The following is a 7,698-nucleotide window of genomic DNA, read 5'->3' as shown; positions in this document are numbered from 1 at the left end:
TAAAAGTTATGTTTACACCTAACACAGTAACATAACCCCCCGAGTCTAAACACCCCTAATCTGCTGCCCCAACATCGCCGCCACCTACATTATACTTATTAACCCCTAATCTGCCGCCCTGACATCGCCGCCACCTACATTATACTTATTAACCCCTAATCTGCTGCCCCGACATCTCCGCCACCTACATAATGTTATTAACCCCAATCCCGCCGCTCCCGGAGCTCACCGCAACTAAATAAATGTATTAACCCCCAAACCCCTGGCCTCCCACATCACTAGCACTTACTAAACCTATTAACCCCTAAACCACCAGCCCCCCACATAGCCATAAACTAAATTAACCTATTAACCCCTAAACCTAACAACCTGCTAACCTTACATAAAATTACAACATCCCTATCTTATAATACATTAAAACTTACCTTTAGAATTAAATTAAACTATATTAAATTACTAATTAACCTACCCTATTATCCTAAAATTACATTAAACTATATTAAATTACTAATTAACCTACCCTATTATCCTAAAATTACATTAAACTATATTAAACTATTAATTAATCTACCCTAACTATTAGACTAAAATTACATTACACTATATTAAACTAATAATTAATCTACCCTAACTGTTATACTAAAATTACATTAAACTATATTAAACTATTAATTAATCTACCCTAACTATTAGACTAAAATTAAATTAAACTATATTAAACTAATAATTAACCTACCCTAACTGTTATACTAAAATTACATTAAACTACAAATTAAATTAAATATATTATATAGTTAAAAACCTAACCCTACTCAAATAATTTAAATCTACAATTAAAAATTACAAAGTTACAAAAAAATAAACACTAAGTTACAAAAAATCAAATTAAAAAAATCAAATATTTAAACTAATTACACCTAATCTAAGAGCCCTATGAAAATATAGGTCCCGAACTAGGTGAGGAACCATTAATGAGTTGAATATAAGTGGGTATGGATTTTGTTGTTGTAGGGAACGATAAGGTCCTAGCTAGAGTGATGTCCATATAGCATCCACTGGCTCCAGAATCCATGATGGCGGCAAGGATCATCGGTTTATTATTCAACTGTATAGAGAGGGAGATAGACAGATGAGAGGTAGAACTATTAAAAATGGTTTTACTGCGGTTTTACTGCTGAGGAGAGGTGAACTTCCTTACCTCCTGAAGTTTTAGGTTTGGCCCTACATTCACGGACCTGATGTCCTGGCTTTCCACAATACAGACTTAATCCTTGAGTGTCTGCGGGCCTTCTCTGTTTCAGACAATGGTCCTCGAGTCATACCAATCTGCATTGGTTCTTCTTCAGGAGTATTAGGTAGTGCAGATGATTTACGAGGTAACACTGGACAAGTGGGAACGGAGTGGGAGCGGAAGGATAAATATGTAGCTGTTCTCTCCTCCTTTCTCCTAATCTTCTATCTATTTGAATACTCAGAGATATTGAGGCCTATTTATCAAGCCGTCAACCACAAATACGCTGGAATTTTGCAGCGTAATTGTGGCAAGCCTGATTCCCCTTATTTATCAAAGCCTACAGACCGGCAAAAGTTGAAATCTGTGACGTAACATACGATCCGCCAGTCTCAGTCCAACACAGATCGATGCTTACGTCATTACAGATGTTCCAAATACAAATTCGGCACTATCTGACTACTTTTGCCAGTTAACAAATATCTAACAGGTACGCTCGCCACTATTCCGGCCCAGCGTACCTGCTTTTCAGTCCGCCACCCTGGAGGCCACGGATGCCATAGGAATCAATGGGAGTCTGAAAGCAGCAAAAGTTCATGTTCGCTGCTGCCTGATATCCCATTGATTCCTATGGGAGAATAAAAGTTATGTTTACACCTAACACAGTAACATAACCCCTGAGTCTAAACACCCCTAATCTGCCGCAGCGACATCGCCGCCACCTACATTATACTTATTAACCCCTAATCTGCCGCCCTGACATAGCCGCCACCTACATTATATTTATTAACCCCTAATCTGCTGCCCTGACATCTCCACCACCTACATAATGTTATTAACCCCAATCCCGCCGCTCCCAGAGCTCACAGCAACTAAATAAATGTATTAACCCCTAAACCCCTGGCCTCCCACATCACTAGCACTTACTAAACCTATTAACCCCTAAACCACCAGCCCCCACATCGCCATAAACTAAATTAACCTATTAACCCCTAAACCTAACAACCTGCTAACTTTACATAAAATTACAACATCCCTATCTTATAATACATTAAAACTTACCTTTAGAATTAAAGTGAAGGTAAAGTTTGCTGTATTACTGTGCACTTATCTGCAATACAGCAAAAAAATCAATGGTACTTTCATTCATAAAATCTTAAAATTTATCTCTATTATTAGTTTTTTAATTTATTAGCAGCAATCTTACAAGCGTTAGATTCAACCCGTTTTTTTTTTTCTTCAGCTCTTTGGTCACGTTGACTTCCTGGCCTTTAGGCGGCCGTCATTTGACGTCACCGCTATCTCCAAGGCTCTGCGCATGCATTAGGTTACTTCCTCTCCCTGGAAAACCAAGCACGTTGCCGCGATCAATGACGCTTGCTATTTGTGAAGCAAAAGGGCATTAACGCATGCGCATTATGCGAAATTCCGGATGTTTTGCGCATGCGCAGTATTTTACGAAGCCGGGCACGAGCATTGTAGGCACGTATAGAGCGGGTGGGAACGCTCTATACGTTATAAGCTAAAGAGAGGAAATGGATGGTGGGCGGAGCTTGGAACAGAACGGTAGGGTATAATAAAATATATTTTTTAAAGAAATATGTTAGGTTAAAAAAAAAAAAGTTAGAGACTGTGCATTTTGCAAGGTGATAGATTAAATAATGTTTACAGAAAGAAAAAACTTTACCTTAACTTTAAATTAAACTATATTAAACTACTAATTAACCTACCCTAACTATTATCCTAAAATTACATTAAACTATATTAAACTATTAATTAATCTACCCTAACTATTAGACTAAAATTACATTAAACTATATTAAACTAATAATTAATCTACCCTAACTATTATACTAAAATTACATTAAACTATATTAAACTATTAATTAATCTACCCTAACTATTAGACTAAAATTACATTAAACTATATTAAATTAATAATTAACCTACCCTAACTGTTATACTAAAATTATATAAAATTACAAATTAAATTAAATATATTACATAGTTAAAAACCTAACCCTACTCAAATAATTTAAATCTACAATTAAAAATTAGTTACAAAAAACTAACAACTAAGTTACATAAAATAACAAACACTAGGTTGCAAAAAAATAAACACTAAGTTACAAAAAATCAAATTAAAAAAATCAAATATTTAAACTAATTACACCTAATCTAAGAGCCCTATGAAAATATAGGTCCCGAACTAGGTGAGGAACCATCAATGAGTTGAATATAAGTGGGTATGGATTTTGTTGTTGTAGGGACCGATAAGGTCCTAGCTAGAGTGATGTCCATATAGCATCCACTGGCTCCAGAATCCATGATGGCGGCAAGGATCATCGGTTTATTATTCAACTGTATAGAGAGGGAGATAGACAGATGAGAGGTAGAACTATTAAAAATGGTTTTACTGCGGTTTTACTGCTGAGGAGAGGTGAACTTCCTTACCTCCTGAAGTTTTAGGTTTGGCCCTACATTCACGGACCTGATGTCCTGGCTTTCCACAATACAGACTTAATCCTTGAGTGTCTGCGGGCCTTCTCTGTTTCAGACAATGGTCCTCGAGTCATACCAATCTGCATTGGTTCTTCTTCAGGAGTATTAGGTAGTGCAGATGATTTACGAGGTAACACTGGACAAGTGGGAACGGAGTGGGAGCGGAAGGATAAATATGTAGGTGTTCTCTCCTCCTTTCTCCTAATCTTCTATCTATTTTTAATACTCAGAGATATTGAGGTCTATTTATCAAGCCGTCAACCGCAAATACAGGCAGTCCCCGGGTTACAGACATCCGACTTAAGTACAACTCGTACTTACAAACGGAAAAAATAGAGCTTTATCACCAATCCTTCTTTCCAGGATAACCCAAAATACTCAAAATCCAATTGTCACAAGGACAGAAAGTGATGTGTATTTTTCTGAACAGGGGTACAGATAGCAAAACAAACTTTTCTCTATGCTATCTAAAACTAAAAACATGTTTGGCTAGAGTTTCACCTAAAAAAGTGCATGTTCCAACTTACATACAAATTCAACTTAAGAACAAACCTACAGAACCTATCTTGTTTGTAACCTGGGGACTGCCTGTACACTGGAATTCCACAGCTTAATTGTGGCAAGCCTGATTCCCCTTATTTATCAAAGCCTACAGACCGGCAAAAGTTGAAATCTGGGACGTAACATACGATCCGCCGGTCTCAGTCTGACACAGATCGATGCTTACGTCATTACAGATGATCCGAATACAAATTCGGCACTATCTGACTACTTTTGCCAGTTAACAAATATCTAACAGGTACGCTCGCCACTATTCCGACCCAGCGTACCTGCTGAGAATAAAAGTTATGTTTACACCTAACACACTAACATAACCCCCGAGTCTAAACACCCCTAATCTGCCGCCCCGACATCGCCGCCACCTACATTATACTTATTAACCCCTAATCTGCTGCCCCGACATCGCCGCCACCTACATAATGTTATTAACCCCTATCCCGCCGCTCCCGGAGCCCACTTCTACTAAATCAATGTATTAACCCCTAAACCCCTGGCCTCCCACATAACTAGCACTTACTAAACCTATTAACCCCTAAACCACCAGGCCCCCACATCGCCATAAACTAAATTAACCTATTAACCCCTAAACCTAACAACCAGCTAACTTTACATAAAATTACAACATCCCTATCTTATAATACATTAAAACTTACCTTTAGAATTAAATTAAACTATATTAAACTACTAATTAACCTACCCTATTATCCTAAAATTACATTAAACTATATTAAACTATTAATTAATCTACCCTAACTATTAGACTAAAATTACATTAAACTATATTAAACTAATAATTAATCTACCCTAACTGTTATACTAAAATTACATTAAACTATATTAAACTATTAATTAATCTACCCTAACTATTAGACTAAAATTACATTAAACTATATTAAACTAATAATTAACCTACCCTAACTGTTATACTAAAATTACATAAAATTACAAATTAAATTAAATATATTACATAGTTAAAAACCTAACCCTACTCAAATAATTTAAATCTACAATTAAAAATTACAAAGTTACAAAAAACTAAGTGACACAAAATAACAAACACTAGGTTTAAAAAAAAATAAACACTAAGTTATACAAAATAAAAAAAATATTTTAACTAATTACACCTAATCTAAGAGCCCTATGAAAATAAAAAAGTCCCCCCCCCAAAAAAAAACCCCTAGCCTACAATAAACTACCAATGACCCTTAAAAGGGCCTTTTGTGGGGCATTGCCCCAAAGAAATCAGCTCTTTTACCTGTAAATAAAAAATACAAATACCCCCCAACAGTAAAACCCACCACCCACACAACCAAACCCCTCAAATAAAAACCTAATCTTAAAAACCTAAGCTCCCCATTGCCCTGAAAAGGTAATTTGTATGGGCATTGCCCTTAAAAGGGCATTTAGCTCTTTTTCATAAGCCCAAACCCTAATCTAAAATTAAAACCCACCCAATAAACCCTTAAAAAAGCCTAACACTAACCCCCGAAGATCCACTTACAGTTTCTGAAGAGCCGCCATCCATCCTCAACGAAGCGGCAGAAGTCCTCATCGAAGCCGACATCAAACTATTTGATAGTTTTTTTTTTTTTATTTTGTGTAACTTAGTGGGGGCTTTTTTTGTAACTTAGTGTTTGTTATTTTTTTTAACTTAGTTGTTAGTTTTTTGTAACTTTGTAATTTTTAATAGTAGATTTAAATAATTTGAGTAGGGTTAGGTTTTAAAATATGTAATTTAGTTAATTTAATTTGTAGTTTAATGTAATTTTAGAATAATAGGGTAGGTTAATTATTAGTTTAATATAGTTTAATGTAATTTTAGTATAATAGTTAGGGTAGGGGAATTAGTAGTTTAATATAGTTTAATGTAATTTTAGTATAATAGTTAGGGTAGGTTAATTAGTAGTTTAATATAGTTTAATTTAATTCTAAAGGTAAGTTTTAATGTATTATAAGATAGGGATGAGTTAATATTTAATATAAAGTTAGCGGGTTGTTAGGTTTAGGGGTTAATAGGTTAATTTAGTTTAAGGTGATGTGGGGGGCTGGCGGTTTAGGGGTTAATAGGTGTCGTAAGTGGTAGTGATGTGGGAGGCCAGAGGTTTAGGGGTTAATACATTAAGTTAGTTGCGGCGGGGTCCGGGAGCGGCGGAATAGGGGTTAATAGGTTTATTAGAGTTGCGGCGGTGCAGCGGGGTAGGGGTTAATAACTGTCAGGAACCTAGCTCCTTCTAGGACCCAGCGGAATCCTTCAAGCAACAAACTTGCAGCTTGCCTTTAAAAACCACGCCAAATCAATTCTCTTTGCTTAGTAATTTGGAGTACAAGGCTACCCTATTTACCTGAGCCTAACTACTTTGAATAACTTGTTTTCTGAACTTTTTTCCTCACAGGAACTTTTTGATACTTTGTTCAACTTTAACTGGAATTCATCCAAACAACTGCAGTGTTCATTAACTTAGGAGCTGACATGCAATCAATTGAATGAACTGCCTGAACCAAACTGCAAGTATTATTCTATGTGTTCTAATGCTTTGTTACTTGGAGAACTTTTACTGTGTAGTTTGTATTTAAAGGAGAGTTACCACAGAACTTGTCACTGAAAATCTGGCTTTAACCCTTATTGAAACATCCTGACTGCAGATTAATAAACAACACAGCTTCCACAGTGAAACTGGAACTTCCACAGAACAGGCTGTGCATTCATTACAGCTCTGCCACACTACAAGTGCAACACAAGACAAGGTACAAGTAATCTCTGCAAATAAAATAGCAATACTGCATGAGCATATGTATAACTGTTAACAGAACCTGGTTACTAGTTAAATATTTATGTGTTAAACTGCATAAGACTCTGAGAGTTAATAGAACCATTGCTACACCTGCAACTTAAGAACTAAAGCTAACTTAATATTGAGAGCAATTTCTACAAATCCTATTCAAGTTTGCTTAACCCTAACTGCATAATCTGGGGTGTGGCAAAATAAACCACTAAACTATCACTATTAGGTGAGAATATCACTAAGCCATAGTGATATTCATTTACAATAGTGAAACAAAACAATTATTAATAAATTAAGATCTGTGAATTGTGTTCCATCGTTAATTTTATATTTGTAGCCTGACATATTACTAAGCCTTAAAAATGGAGCCACCAGATCTACCACAGATAGTTTACAACCTCTCCCAAAAGGTTGATCAGCTTGCTCAGGCGGTTCATGATTTACAAATTGAAAATCAGTCTTTAAGGGGAATTATAAGAGACTCACTTACTACTCATACTGCACCACCTCAGCAAACACCTGAACCTTCAGTTTCACTACCAGAGCTCTTTTCTGGAAACAGGAAGCAGTATAGGCAGTTTAAGAATTCATGTCATTTACTTTATAATCTACGACCTTGCA

This window comes from Bombina bombina, chromosome 4, assembly GCF_027579735.1.
Source record: "Bombina bombina isolate aBomBom1 chromosome 4, aBomBom1.pri, whole genome shotgun sequence".
NCBI classification, from domain to species: Eukaryota; Metazoa; Chordata; class Amphibia; order Anura; family Bombinatoridae; genus Bombina; species Bombina bombina.
Note: the sequence above shows the minus strand (reverse complement) of the source record.